Genomic DNA, 19,546 nt, shown 5'->3' with positions numbered 1-19,546 from the left:
CATACAGAGTGCACTCATCTATGTATAGGACCAGATGGAGACTGTGGTCATATGAAAAATCTAACATTAACCTCTTCCCGATCGCAATATAGCCAAAAGACGGTTACAGCGCAGTCTTCCAGTTCTGGGAGGGCATCCACGGACGTTCTCAGAGAACCATGCCCACTGGGGCGTGCATCCTGTGCACTCTGTGATCCTTCAGACACAGCTGATCACAGATATAGGGCCCTTTACTGGTCCAGTCATTATTTTTTTCCTTATTTATTTTACCTTCTATTTTATTTTTTTACACTGTTCTTTTAAAAAAAAATTGTGTCAATTTTATCCCTATTACAAGGAATGTAAATATCCCTTGTAATAGAAAAAAATCATGACAGGACCTCTTAAATATGAAATCTGGGGTCAAAAAGACCTCAGTTCTCATATTTACGCTAAAATGCAATAAAAAAAATAAATTAAAAAAGTTGTCATTTAAAAAAAAAATTAAAAAACGTCCCTTTAAGAGCTATGGGCGGAAGTGACGTTTTGACGTCGTTTCCCCCCTGCAATGGTATGGAGACGGGTGGGGGCTTCCCCTCATTCGTCTCTAACACCAAGAAGGATCCAATCGCCTCTGCCGCTACCGGCGGCTCCGGTAAGCGTCGGAGGTCACCGGAGCGCGGCAAGGGGGGGTCTCTTCAGCCGCTGATAAAAGTGATCTTGCGGCAAATCCGTCATAGAGACCACTATTATCAGAAACCGAACCGCTGGTCGAAGAAGAGGATACAGGGGCATAAAAACGATATTCCTCTTCAAAGTCAGGATGTATATTGGTGTGCGGCGGTCCGGAAGTGGTTAACTCTTTTGTAGTGGTGTTACTATAAAGCCCGTATTGCTTTTTAGAGACCCTGGTTCTTTTGATATACCAGGACCCACATGCACCCCTTGAATAACTTCAGAACAGGACAGTTGATGCCACTTTACTTAAAAGTTCTTTAGCAATACAGTCCAATATGAACATGAGTCCATTTTTTAACTCTAACTACAACTGAATGGCTGCCCAGGCATACCTCTGCAAGGTACTAGTCCATTTTGTCATTCTCCAGATGCTGGAGAATGCTGATGGGCTGCAAGGCGCAGCAGTCATCTTTTACCGCAGGTGCGGACCAAAGACTGGAGATGACATCTTTAGGCTTGTCTGTGCCTTCTTCCCATACAGCAGCTCTCTGTGTGCAGAGCCCTCCCCCTTTTATTTACAACACAGGGGAGAGGGCAGAGCTAAAAAAAACTTGGAACTGCAGAGACAGGTTTAACCCCTTCTCAGCCTGGGCAGCTTGTCTCACTAACAGAAAACATTCCCTATGTGGGCAACCTGCCTACAGACAGAAAGGGGTTGATTAATAATTAGCTATAGATTCTCGCTCTCTCACGACCATAGACATTCACCACACACTTGACTCACCGCAAATGAGAATTTTAGCCACGTAATGATTGGGTGAAGTAACATGAGGGCGGTTTAAATGTGTCTGGAAGCAGTGACTCATTGACGAAATACAACAAATAATGGGGAACTTAGCTACTAACCATGTCTTTTGGCACTTAGGCTTTATTTTTACTGTGTCAGGTTAACCCCTTCAGCTCCAGAAGATTTACCCCCCTTCATGACCAGGCCATTTTTTGCAATACGGCACTGGGTTACTTTAACTGACAATTGCGCTGTCATGCGACGCTGTACCCAAATAACATTTTATGTCCTTTTTTCCCCACAGATAGAGCTTTCTTTTGGTGGTATTTGATCACCTCTGTGTTTTTTATTTTTTGCGCAATAAACAAAAAAAGAGCGACCATTTTGAAAAAAAAAAAACAATATTTTTTTACTTTCTGCTATAAAACATATCCAGTAAAAAAAAAAAATCAAATTTCTTCATAAATTTAGTCCAATGTGTATTCTGCTACATGTTTTTGGTAAAAATAAAAATCCCAATAAGCATATATTGATTAGTTTGCACAAAAGTTATAGCGTCTACAAACTATGGGATTTTTTAATGGAATTTTTATTATTATTTTTTTTTTTACTAGTAATGGTGGCAATCAGCGACTTATAGCAGGACTGCGATATTGCAGGGGACAAATCAGGACACTAACTGACACTTTTAACACTTTTTTTGGGAACCAGTGACACTAATACAGTGATCAGTGCAAAGAAAATGGTCAGAAAATGGTCAGTTTCCTCCTAGATGTCAGTACACGCATTACAGCAGTATGTTCAGTACGCTTCTCGGCCATTTGGCAAAGATCAAGTGTAGTATCTGTTCTTATCAGTTGCCAGAGGAGGCGCTGTGCTACTCCCGAAGGGGAGGGCTATGCAAATCTGATGGTATAATTGCATCTGGACGACCTGTTTCGGTAGGGGTCACATTAAGGCGCTCTTAAGCCTCGTACACACGATCGGATTTTCTGCAGACAAAACCTCAGACTTTTGTCCAAAGGCGCGTGCCTTGTGCCTTGATTTTGTCTTGCATACAAAACAGCAAGGACTTGTCAGCCAACAAACACGAACGTTGTGACGTACTTGTTTTTCGGATTTTTAGTGCCACCCTTTGGGCTCCTTCTGCTAATTTTGTGTTAGTAGAAGTTTGGTGAGTGTTGATTCGCACTTTTCATTTAGCACTTTTCAGTTTGCGCTTTTCATTTCATGCTTTTCAGTTAGTTTCTGAACGGCCGTTCATCAACCAGACATGTTGCGGAATCAGAAGACAGAACGTGTTATTTATTATTGGCCAGTCCAGGAACACGAGGAGTTCTTGGACCAAAAATTGGTTGCTTTATTAATCGTGACCAATTATGTCATATGCCTTTGCTGCGGGAGCTCCAGGAGAATAATCCAGATGATTTTTGGAATGATCTCCGGATGACGGACCCCTGCTTTCACCAACTCTTGGCATTGTTGACCCCCTATTTTAAGAAGCAGGACACATGCATGAGGCTATTATTTTATTTTTTGGTTGAATAATAATGATTTGATTTGTTATATTTTCTATATTTTTGGATGCATAGAATGCACTTTTTGGTTAAGTTCTATTGGCAGATAACATGTCTAATTTTAATTGTTTTCTTTTTTTAAAGCACAATAAAAAAATTGTGGAGAATAAGGGCTCTTTCACACGGGGCGGATCAGTGATGATCCGCCCCGTGAACACCCGCTGGCTCAGCGGGGATCGCTCCGCCGATCCCCGCTGAGCAGAAAGATGACAGGTCCATCGCTGCACGCTGTGCAGCGACGGACCTGTCAGAGCGCCGCTCTCCCCTATGGGGGATCGGATGATGACGGACCGTAGTGTCCGTCGTCACCCGATCCGATCCGAAAACGGATGGAAAAGTAGGTTTTTCCTCCGTTACACTTTTCGGATCGGAGCGGCGTCGGATGTCAGCGGACATGTCACCGCTGACATCCGACGCTCCATAGGGATACATGTATGTCCGTTTTTCATCCGAAAACGGAAGGATGAAAAACGGACATACGGATCCCCCGTGTGAAAGAGCCCTAATACTTGGCTATGTGTTTTACTTCAAATGACAGTTTGGGAGTAGGCAGTTACATTTTAAAAAATACAATGTAAAATTGACAAGGGACACCAACATAGTTGTATCTTTGATCTTATAAACTACGGGATAATGGTGTTGTGGTAACTTGCCCCAAAAAAAAGCATAATAATATTATTCTTGATATCACTAGAAAATAAAAGCCTTTGAAAATTCGTTTGCAATAACTCCATCAGTATCACCAGCAAAGCAGCTTCATTATTATCCCATTAAAGAAGAAGAGAATGTGAGCTGCATTTCGAGATTTCATAATTTAATTTATTTAATTACGAACGCTAGTTTACAAAACCGTCTGCTTCCGGCTCGTCCTTGCTTCCGAGCATGTGTGTTTGTACTTTGGACTTTTGTCCGACGGACTTGTGTACACACAATTGGAAAATCCGACAACACACATTTATCCGCGGAAAATTTTAAAGCCTGCCATCCAACATTTGTCCGCGGAAAATCCGACAACAATTGTCCAATGGAGTGTACAAAGGTTGGATTTACCGCCAACAGCCTGTCATCACACAATTCCCATTGGAAAATCTGATCACGTGTATGAGGCTTTAGAATATAGAGGCCAATGATGGTCATGTCTGAGCAGGCTTGAAGGGTGCTACTGGTGAGGATGGGTGCTGCACTTGGTCTGGCCAAAGGACTGGGTTTTCCCGGCCTTCTGGCTAGGACTGGTGTGGTCGCTGTTCCTGTCAGGAAGAGCTGGCGTCGCCCTGGAGTGGAAATAGGGTGGTGCTATGCAAATCTGCAGGATGGATGGAGGCCTAGAAAGGCTAACACCGGTGGAGACTGCTTTATAGTCGGCTCTCCCCGAGAAAACCTGGAAGGACTATCTATCTGGTAGGGATGGAGGTCCGCACTGGTCTGGCTGAGAGTCAGACCTGAAAAGAAGCCCATGGTGTTTGTGCCCCTGGAGTGTCCAGTCCAGGGGTGCCGTAAAAACCCTGTGAGTGAGGGTCTCTTTGATTTATGGCACCACGGTCACTGCACCATACCACACTTTATTTTTTCCACCTGCCTCCTGGGCTGGGCCTTTTGGCTGGGACGAGAGGAATTTTGGTTTCTGGCCGGTGGGCCTGGTCATTGTTTCACACAATGACCACTTTTCACTCTCCTCTCCACTTCCTTCTTCTCCACTTTCCTTTTATTTAAACCCATGTTTGTCACTTTTTTTGTTTTTATGTTTGTGCACAATTTTGCACGTGTGGCTGGTAGGGTGTAGGTCCTCGGGCCTGCCCTGAAAGTCTTGGGAGAGGGTGGACATGGCCTTCTGGCTTAGTTTGCCTTCTCTCATGGGGTCTCCCTTCAGGGGAAGCCCCACCTAGTACTTGGATGGGTCTGTTTCAGCAGATCCTCCAGAGAAAGGGGTCCGTCTGGATTTCGGTCAGATGGACCAAGTGTAGCTACCTCAGTGCCCCTCTGGAGCCTAATGCCCCGGGGGATCAGGGCAAGGCCCCCTGATTTTAGAGGGCTTGTGTACACCCGTTGCACTTTTTTGTGTTTCACTTTTTATGTGTGTACACATTTTTTTCGGCACCGGGTGAAGTTTTTGAGTGTGTTTCACACGCCATGGGCTTTCAAAAAGAAAAAAAAAAAAATCAGTGCAAAGAAAATGCACTGTCACTGTACTAATGACACTGGCTGGGAAAGGGTTAACATCAGGGATGAGCAAAGGGTTAACGGTGTGCCTCGTGCCAATGTTTGTGTACTGTGTGGGGGGTGCTTTTACTAGGGGAAGGCATAGATCGGTGCCCCTGCTTTACAGGAACACAGGATCCATGCCTTCTGTACTGACAGAACGGCAATCTGCCTTGTTTATATACTGTAGGCAGACTGCTGTTCTGCCTGTGTACCGAATGATATGCGGGTGCCGACGGACATCGATCTTGCATTACGTGCTGATCGGCTCCCGCTATAATTATGCGAGCCGCCGGCGGCATGCATGCATTGGCGGGCATTACACGGAAGTGTGGTATCACGTATATATATATATATATATATATATATATATATATGATCCGGCGCACAGCCGCTGCGCCCTATAGCTGTAAAACTGCTAAAGGGTGGTCGGCAAGTGGGTAAAAGGTGATTTATCCACATATTTTCAGTTCACCACTATGTTTTTACAATGGAGATGTTAATTGCACACATGTTTTCATGTTCCAGGCCTTCTGGTTTCGTATTTAGCTTTCAGAGCAAACAAAGCAGTATTAAACCTGAAAGTAAACATTTATACATTTATTATATTGCAGCTTGCCAAATCTCCGATGTGACGGCTGCATTCGTTTTCCTTTTTAGGCTTCCTTTCTTCTATTTTCTGATGATCCAGCCAGTAAGTCTGTTGTTTTTCAAAAGAACAGGCTCTCCAGCAGAATGCATCAGTTACAGAGATTAGACAAACCATTTACCACTAGCAGGGGTGCTTACAGTAACCAGCTGTTATTTATTTATGTAAAACCTTTATCCCAAAAGGAAAAAAAAATTTGCTGTAACTGATTATGAAGTCTAAGTTTGAGTTTGGCTTCAATTTGTTAGCGTATTTAAATCTGCTAGTACATCTTACACTCCTCTCCACCCAGATGCTGCTGTTTAAATGTGCCTCCTGTGCTCATTCATCCAAAGTACAGGAAGTGTGTTCCTGGGCAAATCACCAGGTGAAAACAGAAGAAAAAAAAGCCTAAGAAAGAAAACTAATGCAGCCATCACATCTATGATTGATAAGCTGCAATATATTACATTTATGGTTTTGGTTTTACTATTTATTTTCTAGGACAGTGGTCTGCAAACTGTGGCCTGGGGCCAGATGCAGCCCTTTACTTGACTTTATCTGGCCCTTAGGGCACTATTCCTCCAACTAACATCAGAAATGGGGGGGCATTGTTATTCCCACTGACACCAACAATGGGACACAATTCCTCCCACTGACACCAATGATGGGGCACTCTTCCTCCCACTGACACCAATGATGGGGCACTCTTCCTCCCACTGACACCAATGATGGGGCACTCTTCCGCCCACTGACACCAATGATGGGGCACTCTTCCGCCCACTGACATCAACAATGGCACATGTCTAATAAAGATCCCTTCCATCTTTTTAGCCCATCCTGCCGTGTGCAGGATTATAACTACTCACACCACAGACATATCTTATTAATGGGCCCCAACTTAGCCGGCAGAAGAGTAATGCTAAGGACTGTATTCAGGTTCCTTGATCCTAAGAGCAGATCTGCATTTGATCTTGCCTCATTTGCCACAGACCTAGGATTAGTCCCTCATTGTGAGAGCCCTAAGTGACTTAAGGCTCGCACACACTAGGCCCCATTCACACCTGAGCGTATCGTTTTCAGGCAGAAAGTCGCGCGATTTTGCTGTGATTTTTACAGGTCAAAAGGTCACCAATGTAAAAAGCAGAGAAACACCCAAATCTGCCAAAAAAAAATTTCCAGAAATTTTGAGCTTCAGGCGTTTTGGAGCTTCTGGCTTCAGACATTTTAGAGTGGAGATGTGAACCATCTCCTTAGAGAATAATTGATTTTTTCCCCTCCAGCGTTTTGCAGCTTCAGGCTTCAAGCTACAAAACGCTCAGGTGTGAATGGGGCCTAAGAAAATCGTTTTCGTCCAAAGAATTTTCGTACGATTTTCTGATACTGTGTGTACACAACTTTCGACAGCTGATTTCGACTTTCGTATGAGAATTCCCTAAGTGACAAACTCCAAAAATGTTCTCGTACGGGAACAGAGTGAACGATTTTTGTTTAATGTGTACCATTTCCGTACAAGAAAAATCAGAAAAGAAAGACTGCGCATGATCAGAAACAATAAACAACAAAAAAAAAAAAAAAGCCTTTGTCGTACGAGAATTTTCTTACGAATTTTCGTTCATAGGTTCCGATTTGCTGTGAAACAATGAGGAAAATCGAACGATCAATCGCCCTGATTTTCCTATAGTATGTATCCCACTTAAGTGACACAAGTGAATAACATTTTTGACCTTTTTCCTGTGGCTCATCTTATGAGGAGAGTAGGGATGAGCTTCGAGTTCGAGTCGAACTCATGTTCGACTCGAACATTGGCTGTTCGCAAGTTCGCCGAACAGCGAACAATTTGGGGTGTTCGCGGCAAATTCGAATGCCGCAGGACACCCTTTAAAAGTCTATGGGAGAAATAAAAAGTGCTAATTTTAAAGGCTTAGTTATTGTCATAAAAAGTGTTTGGGGACCTGGGATTTTAATAATGCTTAAAGTCAAACAATAAAAGTGTAATATCCCTTTAAATTTCGTACCTGGGGGGTGTCTATAGTATGCCTGTAAAGGGGCGCATGTTTCCCGTGTTTAGAACAGTCTGACAGCAAAATGACATTTCGAAGGAAAAATTCCATTTAAAACTACCCGCGGCTATTGCATTGCCGACAATACACATAGAAGTTCATTGATAAAAACGGCATGGGAATTCAACACAGGGAAACCCCGAACCAAAATTAAAAAAAAAAAATGACGTGGGAGTCCCCCTAAATTCCATACCAGGCCCTTCAGGTCTGGTATGGATATTAAGGGGAACCCTGGCCAAAATTAAAAAAAAAAAAACGGCCGTTTTTAAAACTTTTTTTTGCATTGATCCATGACCCCTGGGGCAGGACCCGGGTTCCCAAACACTTTTTATGACAATAACTTGCATATAAGCCTTTAAAATTAGCACTTTTGATTATTCATGTTCGTGTCCCATAGACTTTAACGGTGTTCGCGTGTTCGAGCGAACTTTTTTCCTGTTCGCATGTTCTGGTGCGAACCGAACAGGGGGGTGTTCGGCTCATCCCTAAAGAAGAGCTATAGTTTAAGCTGCTGGATTTACAGTATATATTGGGAGTTAGAATCACTGCATGGAACTCTGTGTATTTGATTGTGTTTTTGTCAGAAACCATGAAATCAGGCCGAGACAGAAGTACAGTTAAATCACACTTGTTTAATAATAAAAGTAAAAAGAACAAACGTAGTCAAAACATAGCCAAAGTTCAGTAACCGGAATGGATTGTCAGCCAAGCCAGAAGTCAGGGGTCAGGCTGAGCCCAGACCTGACAGTACCCCCTCCTCAATGACCACTCCCCCTCGGAGGACCACCAGGCTTGAGGAGAAAACATCTATGGACATCACGATGGAGGACAGGGGCATGTATGTCCGAGGATGAGACCCAAGAGCGTTCTTCCGGACCATACCCCTTCCAATGCACCAAGTACTGTATGCGCCCACGGAACCTATGGGAGTCAACAATAGACTGTACTTCATACTCCTCATGGTTCTCAACCTGTACAGGGTGAGGACGTAGCACCGAGGTGGTAAAGCGCTTGCAGACCAAAGGTTTTAATAAGGAGACATTAAATACATTTGAAATACGCATATTAGACGGAAGGTCTAATGCGTAAGCCACTGGGTTAATCCTGTGAAGAATACGGAAAGGCCCAATAAACCGAGGTGCGAACTTCAGTGAGGGAACATGAAGTCGGAGGTTGCAGGATGACAGCCAGACCCTGTACCCAACCTGGTAGCAAGGCGCAGGCAGGGGGCTGCGGTCAGCATGGAGTCTGTACCTATCATTAGCATGTCGCAAAGCCTCCTGGATTTGTGCCCAAGTAAACGAAGACCACAGAAATGCTCCTGTAACGCAGGAATACTTTGCTGATCAAATGATTCAGGCAACATGAAAGGTTGGAAACCATAGTTCGCCATAAACGGGGACAATCGGGAAGCTGAATTCAAGGCACTATTGTGAGCAAACTCTGCCCACAGTAAGAGGTCTGACCAGTTGTTCAGAAATATAGCAACGTAGCAATTGCTCCAAGGACTGGTTGGCTCGTTCTGGGGCCCCATTAGACTGCGGGTGATACGCAGAGGAAAAGGCAAGCTGAATTCCTAACTGTGCACAAAAGCCTCGCCAGAACCGGGACACAAACTGACTACCCCTGTCCGAGACAATCACCCTGGGTAGCCCATGTAAGCGAAAGATCTCCTGAGCAAAAATGGAAGCCAGTTCCTTAGAAGTGGAATACAATGAGACATTTTTGAGAACCGGTCAACCACCATAAGGATAACTGTGTTGTCCTTGGAGTCGGGTAACTCCACAATGAAATCCATAGACAGGTGGGTCCAGGGACTCGCTCCACTGGGTATGGGTTGTAGGAGGCCCACTGGAAGATGTCGTGGAGTCTTACTCTGAACACACACGGAACAGGCAGCTACAAAGGCGGTTACATCAGCACGTAGACTAGGCCACCAGAGTTGTTGGGAAATGGCCCAAAAGAGTTGATTCCTCCCAGGGTGGCCAGCAGCCTTGGGAGAATGGTAAGTCAAGCATGGCAGTGCGGAAACTCTCTGGGACAAAGCAGCGGTCACAAGATCTCATGAGTCACATGGGCAGGCTGTAGAGGTCTCCCGTCAAGAGCCTCAATGGCAAGTGGAGTGTCACGAAGCTGCAGCGGAATGGAGTGCTTCGATACAAAGGCAGCATCAATGAAAAGGCCTGCAGTCCCAGAGTCGATTAGAGCCTGTATCTCGATGGACAATTCAGCCCAAGAAAGGGTGACCGAAACCAGGGGCTTATGCTCAGGGACGATCCTGGCCGGGGTGCATGGGGTGCACCGCACCCCAGCGCTGTCATTTCTCTTTAGAAGAGGGGCGCCGAGCTAGAATCGCCGGCCGCTTGGCCGGCGTCTAGCTGTGGAGCACAGTGACGTCACTCAGGGCCGCCGCGGCCGCCCCAGCATTCAGAGCGCGCCGCGGCCGCCCCAGCATTCCTTGCACGCCGCCTCCGCGGCTAGTAAAGAAGCTCGGAGGTCCGCCCACCTCAGCCATCTTCAGACAGCGTGAGTGTGGCTAAGAAGAGGGAGCGGAGCCGGAGGGGCTGCAGCGGACTTGTGCTGGCTGGTCTGAAGAAGAGAAGAGGAACAGGAAGAAATCCTCCCAGAGAGAGCGGATCTGCGGCTGCCTGCCTCCCTGTCCCTGCACTGTCTGCACCAGGCGTCCAGGCTGGTCAAGGAAGTTGGAAGTAAGTAGTCTGTGCTGCCCATCAAACACAGCTACTGTTGTGCCCACAGCCCATCAAAAGCTGCCACTCTGCCCCATCAAAAGCTGCCACTCTGCCCATTAAAGCTGCCACTCTGCCCATCAAAGCTGCCACTCTGCCCATTAAAGCTGCCACTCTGCCCATCAAAAGCTGCCACTCTGCCCAATAATGCTGCCACTCTGCCCATTAAAGCTGCCACTCTGCCCAGCAAAGCTGCCACTCTGCCCATTAAAGCTGCCACTGTGCCCATCAAAAGCTGCCACTCTGCCCATCAAAAGCTGCCACTCTGCCCATTAAAGCTGCCACTCTGCCCATCAAAAGCTGCCACTCTGCCCATCAAAAGCTGCCACTCTGCCCATTAAAGCTGCCACTGTGCCCATCAAAAGCTGCCACTGTGCCCATCAAAAGCTGCCACTGTGCCCGTCAAAAGTTGCCACTGTGCCCATCAAAAACTGCCACTGTGCCCATCAAAAACTGCCACTCTGCCCATCAAAAACTGCCACTCTGCCCATCAAAAGCTGCCACTGTGCCCATCAAACACAGCCACTGTGCCCATCAGACACAGCCACTGTTGTGCCCATCTGACGCTGCCACTGTGCCTATCAAATGCAGCCACTGTGCCCATCAAACGCTGCCACTGTGCCCATCAAACGCTGCCACTGTGCCATCAAACGCAGCCACTGTGCCCATTAAAAGCAGCTACTGTGCCCATCAAACGTAACCACTGTGCCCCACCTAAAAGCAGCCACTGTGCCCATTAAAAGCAGCCACTGTGCCCATTAAAAGCAGCCACTGTGCCCATCAAACGCAGCCACTGTGCCCATCAAACGCAGACACTGTGCCCATCAAAAGCAGACACTGTGCCCCGCCTAAAAGCAGACACTGTGCCCATTAAAAGCAGCTACTGTGCCCATTAAAAGCAGCTACTGTGCCCATTAAAAGCAGCCACTGTGCCCATCAAACGCAGCCACTGTGCCCATCAAAAGCAGCCACTGTGCCCATTAAAAGCAGCTACTGTGCCCATCAAACACAGCCACTGTGCCCATCAAACGCAGCCAGTCTCTGACCATCTCTTGTATCATATCTGCAGTCTTTGACTATCTCCTGTAGTATGTTTGCAGTGTCTGTTCATCTCTTGTACTATGTATGCAGTCTCTGACCATCTCTTGTACAATGTATTCAGGCTCTAACCATTTCTTGTACAATGTATTCAGGCTCTGACCATCTCTTGTACAATGTATGCAGGCTCTGACCATCTTTTGTACTATGTATGGAGTCTTTGACCATCTCTTGTACTATGTATGCAGTCTCTGACCATCTCTTGTATCATAACTGCAGTCCCTAAACATCTTCTGTAGCATGTTTGCAGTCCCTGACCATTTCTTGTATCATGTCTGCAGTCTCTGACCATCTTCTGTAGTATGTCTGCAGTCTCTGACCATCTATTGTATCATGTCTGCAGTCTATGACCATCTTCTGTAGTATGTCTGCAGTCTCTGACCATCTCTTGTATCATGTCTGCAGTCTCTGACCATCTCTTGTATCATGTCTGCAGTCTCTGACCATCTCTTGTATCATGTCTGCAGTCTTTGACCATCTTCTGTAGTATGTCTGCAGTCTCTGACCATCTCTTGTACTATTCATGCAGTCTCTGACCATCTCTTGTACTATGTCTGCAGTCTCTGACCATCTCTTGTACTATGTTTGCAGTCTCTGACCATCTCTTGTATCATAACTGCAGCCTCTGACCATCTTCTGTAGCATGTTTGCAGTCCCTGACTATTTTTTGTATCATGTTTGCAGTCTCTGACCATTTCTTGTATCATGTCTGCAGTTTCTGACCATCTTATGTATCATGTCTGCAGTCTCTGACGATCTCTTGTATCATGTCTGCAGTCTCTGACCATCTCTTGTACTATGTCTGCAGTCTCTGACCATCTCTTGTACTATGTCTGCAGTCTCTGACCAACTCTTGTATTATGTCTGCAGTCTCTGACCATCTCTTGTACTATGTCTGCAGTCTCTGACCATCTCTTGTACTATGTTTACAGTCTCTGACCATCTCTTGTATCATAACTGCAGCCTCTGACCATCTTCTGTAGCATGTTTGCAGTCCCTGACTATTTCTTGTATCATGTTTGCAGTCTCTGACCGTTTCTTGTATCATGTCTGCAGTTTCTGACCATCTTATGTATGATGTCTGCAGTCTCTGACCATCTCTTGTATCATGTCTGCAGTCTCTGGCCATCTCTTGTACTATGTCTGCAGTCTCTGACCATCTCTTGTACTATGTCTGCAGTCTCTGACCATCTCTTGTACTATGTCTGCAGTCTCTCACCATCTTTTGTACTATGCCTGCAGTCTCTGACCATTTCTTGTATCATATCTGCAGCCTCTGACCATCTCTTGTATCATGTCTGCAGTCTATGACCATCTTCTGTAGTATGTCTGCAGTCTCTGACCAGCTCTTGTATCATGTCTGCAGTCTCTGATCAGCTCTTGTATCATGTCTGCAGTCTCTGACCATCTCTTGTATCATGTCTGCAGTCTTTGACCATCTTCTGTATTATGTCTGCAGTCTCTGACCATCTCTTGTACTATGTTTGCAGTCTCTGACCATCTCTTGCCCATCAAACGCAGCCACTGTGCCCATCAAACGCAGCCACTGTGCCCATCAAACGCAGCCACTGTGCCCATCAAATGCAGCCACTGTGCCCATCAAACGCAGCCAGTCTCTGACCATCTCTTGTATCATAGCTGCAGTCTTTGACCATTTCCTGTAGTATGTTTGCAGTCTCTGATCATCTCTTGTACTATGTATGCAGTCTCTGACCATCTCTTGTACAATGTATTTAGGCTCTAACCATTTCTTGTACAATGTATTCAGGCTCTAACCATCTCTTGTACAATGTATTCAGGCTCTGACCATCTCTTGTACAATGTATGCAGGCTCTGACCATCTTTTGTACTATGTATGGAGTCTTTGACCATCTCTTGTACTATGTATGCAGTCTCTGACCATCTCTTGTATCATAACTGCAGTCCCTAACCATCTTCTGTAGCATGTTTGCAGTCCCTGACCATTTCTTGTATCATGTCTGCAGTCTCTGACCATCTTCTGTAGTATGTCTGCAGTCTCTGACTATCTCTTGTATCATGTCTGCAGTCTATGACGATCTTCTGTAGTATGTCTGCAGTCTCTGACCATCTCTTGTATCATGTCTGCAGTCTCTGACCATCTCTTGTATCATGTCTGCAGTCTCTGACCATCTCTTGTATCATGTCTGCAGTCTTTGACCATCTTCTGTAGTATGTCTGCAGTCTCTGACCATCTCTTGTACTATTCATGCAGTCTCTGTCCATCTCTTGTACTATGCAGTCTCTGACCATCTCTTGTACTATGTTTGCAGTCTCTGACCATCTCTTGTATCATAACTGCAGCATCTGACCATCTTCTGTAGCATGTTTGCAGTCCCTGACTATTTTTTGTATCATGTTTGCAGTCTCTGACCATTTCTTGTATCATGTCTGCAGTTTCTGACCATCTTATGTATCATGTCTGCAGTCTCTGATGATCTCTTGTACTATGTCTGCAGTCTCTGACCATCTCTTGTACTATGTCTGCAGTCTCTGACCATTTCTTGTATCATATCTGCAGCCTCTGACCATCTCTTGTATCATGTCTGCAGTCTATGACCATCTTCTGTAGTATGTCTGCAGTCTCTGATCATCTCCTGTATTATGTCTGCAGTCTCTGACCATCTCTTGTATCATGTCTGCAGTCTTTGACCATCTTCTGTATTATGTCTGCAGTCTCTGACCATCTCTTGTATCATGTCTGCAGTCTTTGACCATCTTCTGTATTATGTCTGCAGTCTCTGACCATCTCTTGTACTATGTTTGCAGTCTCTGACTATCTCTTGTACTATGTCTGCAGTCTCTGACCATCTCTTGCATTATGTCTGCAGTCTCTGACCATCTTTTGTATTATGTCTGCAGTCTCTGACCATCTTTTGTATTATGTCTGCAGTCTCTGACCATCTTTTGCATTATGTCTGCAGTCTCTGACCATTTCTTGTATCATATCTGCAGCCTCTGACCATCTCTTGTATCATGTCTGCAGTCTATGACGATCTTCTGTAGTATGTTTGCAGTCTCTGATCATCTCTTGTACTATGTATGCAGTCTCTGACCATCTCTTGTACAATGTATTTAGGCTCTAACCATTTCTTGTACAATGTATTCAGGCTCTAACCATCTCTTGTACAATGTATTCAGGCTCTGACCATCTCTTGTACAATGTATGCAGGCTCTGACCATCTTTTGTACTATGTATGGAGTCTTTGACCATCTCTTGTACTATGTATGCAGTCTCTGACCATCTCTTGTATCATAACTGCAGTCCCTAACCATCTTCTGTAGCATGTTTGCAGTCCCTGACCATTTCTTGTATCATGTCTGCAGTCTCTGACCATCTTCTGTAGTATGTCTGCAGTCTCTGACTATCTCTTGTATCATGTCTGCAGTCTATGACGATCTTCTGTAGTATGTCTGCAGTCTCTGACCATCTCTTGTATCATGTCTGCAGTCTCTGACCAGCTCTTGTATCATGTCTGCAGTCTCTGATCAGCTCTTGTATCATGTCTGCACTCTCTGACCATCTCTTGTATCATGTCTGCAGTCTTTGACCATCTTCTGTATTATGTCTGCAGTCTCTGACCATCTCTTGTACTATGTTTGCAGTCTCTGACCATCTCTTGCCCATCAAACGCAGCCACTGTGCCCATCAAACGCAGCCACTGTGCCCATCAAACGCAGCCACTGTGCCCATCAAACGCAGCCACTGTGCCCATCAAATGCAGCCACTGTGCCCATCAAACGCAGCCAGTCTCTGACCATCTCTTGTATCATATCTGCAGTCTTTGACCATTTCCTGTAGTATGTTTGCAGTCTCTGATCATCTCTTGTACTATGTATGCAGTCTCTGACCATCTCTTGTACAATGTATTTAGGCTCTAACCATTTCTTGTACAATGTATTCAGGCTCTAACCATCTCTTGTACAATGTATTCAGGCTCTGACCATCTCTTGTACAATGTATGCAGGCTCTGACCATCTTTTGTACTATGTATGGAGTCTTTGACCATCTCTTGTACTATGTATGCAGTCTCTGACCATCTCTTGTATCATAACTGCAGTCCCTAACCATCTTCTGTAGCATGTTTGCAGTCCCTGACCATTTCTTGTATCATGTCTGCAGTCTCTGACCATCTTCTGTAGTATGTCTGCAGTCTCTGACTATCTCTTGTATCATGTCTGCAGTCTATGACGATCTTCTGTAGTATGTCTGCAGTCTCTGACCATCTCTTGTATCATGTCTGCAGTCTCTGACCATCTCTTGTATCATGTCTGCAGTCTCTGACCATCTCTTGTATCATGTCTGCAGTCTTTGATCATCTTCTGTAGTATGTCTGCAGTCTCTGACCATCTCTTGTACTATTCATGCAGTCTCTGTCCATCTCTTGTACTATGCAGTCTCTGTCCATCTCTTGTACTATGCAGTCTCTGACCATCTCTTGTACTATGTTTGCAGTCTCTGACCATCTCTTGTATCATAACTGCAGCATCTGACCATCTTCTGTAGCATGTTTGCAGTCCCTGACTATTTTTTGTATCATGTTTGCAGTCTCTGACCATTTCTTGTATCATGTCTGCAGTTTCTGACCATCTTATGTATCATGTCTGCAGTCTCTGATGATCTCTTGTATCATGTCTGCAGTCTCTGACCATCTCTTGTAGTATGTCTGCAGTCTCTGACCATCTCTTGTACTATGTCTGCAGTCTCTGACCATTTCTTGTATCATATCTGCAGCCTCTGACCATCTCTTGTATCATGTCTGCAGTCTATGACCATCTTCTGTAGTATGTCTGCAGTCTCTGATCATCTCCTGTATTATGTCTGCAGTCTCTGACCATCTCTTGTATCATGTCTGCAGTCTTTGACCATCTTCTGTATTATGTCTGCAGTCTCTGACCATCTCTTGTATCATGTCTGCAGTCTTTGACCATCTTCTGTATTATGTCTGCAGTCTCTGACCATCTCTTGTACTATGTTTGCAGTCTCTGACTATCTCTTGTACTATGTCTGCAGTCTCTGACCATCTCTTGCATTATGTCTGCAGTCTCTGACCATCTTTTGTATTATGTCTGCAGTCTCTGACCATCTTTTGTATTATGTCTGCAGTCTCTGACCATCTTTTGCATTATGTCTGCAGTCTCTGACCATTTCTTGTATCATATCTGCAGCCTCTGACCATCTCTTGTATCATGTCTGCAGTCTATGACCATCTTCTGTAGTATGTCTGCAGTCTCCGACCAGCTCTTGTATCATGTCTGCAGTCTCTGATCAGCTCTTGTATCATGTCTGCAGTCTCTGACCATCTCTTGTATCATGTCTGCAGTCTTTGACCATCTTCTGTATTATGTCTGCAGTCTCTGACCATCTCTTGTACTATGTTTGCAGTCTCTGACCATCTCTTGCCCATCAAACGCAGCCACTGTGCCCATCAAATGCAGCCACTGTGCCCATCAAATGCAGCCACTGTGCCCATCAAACGCAGCCACTGTGCCCATCAAACGCAGCCACTGTGCCCATCAAATGCAGCCACTGTGCCCATCAAACGCAGCCAGTCTCTGACCATCTCTTGTATCATATCTGCAGTCTTTGACCATCTCCTGTAGTATGTTTGCAGTCTCTGATCATCTCTTGTACTATGTATGCAGTCTCTGACCATCTCTTGTACAATGTATTTAGGCTCTAACCATTTCTTGTACAATGTATTCAGGCTCTAACCATCTCTTGTACAATGTATTCAGGCTCTGACCATCTCTTGTACAATGTATGCAGGCTCTGACCATCTTTTGTACTATGTATGGAGTCTTTGACCATCTCTTGTACTATGTATGCAGTCTCTGACCATCTCTTGTATCATAACTGCAGTCCCTAACCATCTTCTGTAGCATGTTTGCAGTCCCTGACCATTTCTTGTATCATGTCTGCAGTCTCTGACCATCTTCTGTAGTATGTCTGCAGTCTCTGACTATCTCTTGTATCATGTCTGCAGTCTATGACGATCTTCTGTAGTATGTCTGCAGTCTCTGACCATCTCTTGTATCATGTCTGCAGTCTCTGACCATCTCTTGTATCATGTCTGCAGTCTATGACCATCTTCTGTAGTATGTCTGCAGTCTCTGACCATCTCTTGTATCATGTCTGCAGTCTCTGACCATCTCTTGTATCATGTCTGCAGTCTCTGACCATCTCTTGTATCATGTCTGCAGTCTTTGACCATCTTCTGTAGTATGTCTGCAGTCTCTGACCATCTCTTGTACTATTCATGCAGTCTCTGACCATCTCTTGTACTATGTTTGCAGTCTCTGACCATCTCTTGTATCATAACTGCAGCATCTGACCATCTTCTGTAGCATGTTTGCAGTCCCTGACTATTTTTTGTATCATGTTTGCAGTCTCTGACCATTTCTTGTATCATGTCTGCAGTTTCTGACCATCTTATGTATCATGTCTGCAGTCTCTGATGATCTCTTGTATCATGTCTGCAGTCTCTGACCATCTCTTGTACTATGTCTGCAGTCTCTGACCATCTCTTGTACTATGTCTGCAGTCTCTGACCATTTCTTGTATCATATCTGCAGCCTCTGACCATCTCTTGTATCATGTCTGCAGTCTATGACCATCTTCTGTAGTATGTCTGCAGTCTTTGACCATCTTCTGTATTATGTCTGCAGTCTCTGACCATCTCTTGTATCATGTCTGCAGTCTTTGACCATCTTCTGTATTATGTCTGCAGTCTCTGACCATCTCTTGTACTATGTTTGCAGTCTCTGACTATCTCTTGTACTATGTCTGCAGTCTCTGACCATCTCTTGCATTATGTCTTCAGTCTCTGACCATCTTTTGTATTATGTCTGCAGTCTCTGACCATCTTTTGTATTATGTCTGCAGTCTCTGACCATCTTTTGCATTATGTCTGCAGTCTCTGACCATCTCTTGTATTATGTCTGCAGTCTCTGACCATCTCTTGTACTATGTCTGCAGTCTCTGACCATCTCTTGTACTATGTTTACAGTCTCTGACCATCTCTTGTATCATAACTGCAGCCTCTGGCCATCTTCTGTAGCATGTTTGCAGTCCCTGACTATTTCTTGTATCATGTTTGCAGTCTCTGACCATTTCTTGTATCATGTCTGCAGTTTCTGACCATCTTATGTATGATGTCTGCAGTCTCTGACCATCTCTTGTATCATGTCTGCAGTCTCTGGCCATCTCTTGTACTATGTCTGCAGTCTCTCACCATCTTTTGTACTATGCCTGCAGTCTCTGACCATTTCTTGTATCATATCTGCAGCCTCTGACCATCTCTTGTATCATGTCTGCAGTCTTTGACCATCTTCTGTAGTATGTCTGCAGTCTCTGACCATCTCTTGTACTATTCATGCAGTCTCTGACCATCTCTTGTACTATGCAGTCTCTGACCATCTCTTGTACTATGTTTGCAGTCTCTGACCATCTCTTGTATCATAACTGCAGCATCTGACCATCTTCTGTAGCATGTTTGCAGTCCCTGACTATTTTTTGTATCATGTTTGCAGTCTCTGACCATTTCTTGTATCATGTCTGCAGTTTCTGACCATCTTATGTATCATGTCTGCAGTCTCTGATGATCTCTTGTATCATGTCTGCAGTCTCTGACCATCTTATGTATCATGTCTGCAGTCTCTGGCCATCTCTTGTACTATGTCTGCAGTCTCTGACCATCTCTTGTACTATGTCTGCAGTCTCTGACCATTTCTTGTATCATATCTGCAGCCTCTGACCATCTCTTGTATCATGT

General features: G+C 44.8%; 1 long non-coding RNA gene and 1 pseudogene across 1 annotated transcript in view; one reads left to right on the top strand and one right to left on the bottom strand.

Moving 5' to 3' along the window:
• LOC141131604 (uncharacterized) overlaps nt 1-19,546 on the bottom strand; it is a 145,488-nt gene that overhangs the window by 86,431 nt on the left and 39,511 nt on the right. The window lies entirely within an intron of this gene.
• Nucleotides 2,250-2,382, top strand: LOC141124431 (U2 spliceosomal RNA; annotated as a pseudogene).

This window comes from Aquarana catesbeiana, linkage group LG01, assembly GCF_042186555.1.
Source record: "Aquarana catesbeiana isolate 2022-GZ linkage group LG01, ASM4218655v1, whole genome shotgun sequence".
Classification (NCBI taxonomy): Eukaryota; Metazoa; Chordata; class Amphibia; order Anura; family Ranidae; genus Aquarana; species Aquarana catesbeiana.
The sequence above is the reverse complement of the archived record's forward strand: the minus strand, read 5'-3'. Positions and strand labels throughout refer to the sequence as shown.